This window comes from Mycteria americana, chromosome 2, assembly GCF_035582795.1.
Source record: "Mycteria americana isolate JAX WOST 10 ecotype Jacksonville Zoo and Gardens chromosome 2, USCA_MyAme_1.0, whole genome shotgun sequence".
Taxonomy (NCBI): Eukaryota; Metazoa; Chordata; class Aves; order Ciconiiformes; family Ciconiidae; genus Mycteria; species Mycteria americana.
The window spans coordinates 46466271-46467947 of NC_134366.1; positions in this window are offsets into that span (position 1 = coordinate 46466271).

The following is a 1677-nucleotide window of genomic DNA, read 5'->3' on the forward strand; positions in this document are numbered from 1 at the left end:
AAATGAACCAATGCTCTATTCATAGGTAAAAGTCTCTATTTGGAATGGTACTGGTAGGCCTCTGTAATGTACTTCTGCAATGCCTCTGAGGATTCTTCAAGATGAATATGTGTTTACATTATATTTTGGCTGTTAACAGTTTGTATAAACTTGAACTGTTTAACTAGACTGCACTTTAGTTCATGGAGAAGATGTATGTTAAAGTTCAGGTTGCAGGCTGCCAGTAAGACAATGACAATTCTGTGTAAAACACAGAAGTGCACACACAACCTCATAAAATGCTGCAGACTGATGGACCATAGCCTTCTAGACTGTTGAATAACTGTCAGCTTTATGAGAAAATCTACAGAAATTATAATTTGTCTGTATTTTTTGTATTTCCCATTTAGCTCAATACTTTCATCTTTTCTGTCCAGATTATCAAAATGATCCTGAAGTGCTTACACTAAGTATGTACTTTTGCATCATTTGCATTCCCTTATTTCATTAAGTATTTAGACTCCAGTCTCTTGTGTCCTTATTAAATTTTATAGGACTACCCCTTCCCCAATGCCTCAAAAGCTAGGCTGGATATTCTCAACCCTGGTCTCTGGATGCTTAAGGCAAACACAAGCAAAACACTCCCTCACAGGACTCAAACAATAACGAGATGAGGGTTTTCTCCACGTTAGGAAATGCTACCAGTGGAAATGAAGATACTAGTGCAAGCAGGTTGGATTTATGCATGTTTTGTTTGGGTTTCTTTCTCCCTTTTGGTTTAGTTTAATGTGATAGCAAACCAGCAGTGAGGTAAATGAAAACCCCACTTTTAAACAGGAAGGAGAACACCAGGTAGCAGTTCACACCGCTTCAGTTACGATGACCCAAAAGGCAACTTAGCTGGTGCAACTTTTCCTCTCATGTAGCCTCTAACTGAAGCATTTCAGGAACAGCTAGCACTATCTAGCCCCTTGCAAGCCACTTAGAAAAGGTACAAGAGAAGAAGTTTGCCACAGCTCCCTGTAAGGAAAAGCTCAAAAGGGTATTGTCTTGATACATGATTTATTCTAATAAAGAGAGGGGGACACCATCTTTGTACAGAGACAAGAGCATTGTGTTTGAGTGCTTCCAGGTTATTATTAAATACAGCTAAAAGTGTCAGCAGGAATACACCTTTGACAAAAGGTGACATCTGTTTATCACAGATGACTCAAAACCACCTTACCAAACCAACAGCTCATCTGCATTTGTTTTTTCCCTGGAGGGAGAACAACATGATTTTGGGTAAAGGCTGAGAGGAAAGGAGTATTTGAAAACACTCATATTTGTCTTACTAAGATCCTCCCGGGCCTGACCTGCTTGATATGTTGGTTCCTCCACATCTGGGTGCTTCACAGACTTACTCCAAAGCTATTCAGCACTGCTCTGGCACTAGGAGAGAGCAAAAGAGTTTTGTCATGACATATATGACTGAAATGTATTGTATTAGCTGAGTAGAAAACGGTGACAATAAGGATATGGCACAGTGCCTGCGGGACTGCCAATTTTGGTCGAGGGCCCACCGTTGCCGTTAGCCTCACCCTCCATGGCGGGAGCCCTCGACCCCTCCACAGAGCCGGCGAGGGTGAGAGCGTGAGCGACGCGAGGCGGAACTACACTTCCCGGCAAGCCGCAGGGGCGGAGGGAGGTGAGAGCGAT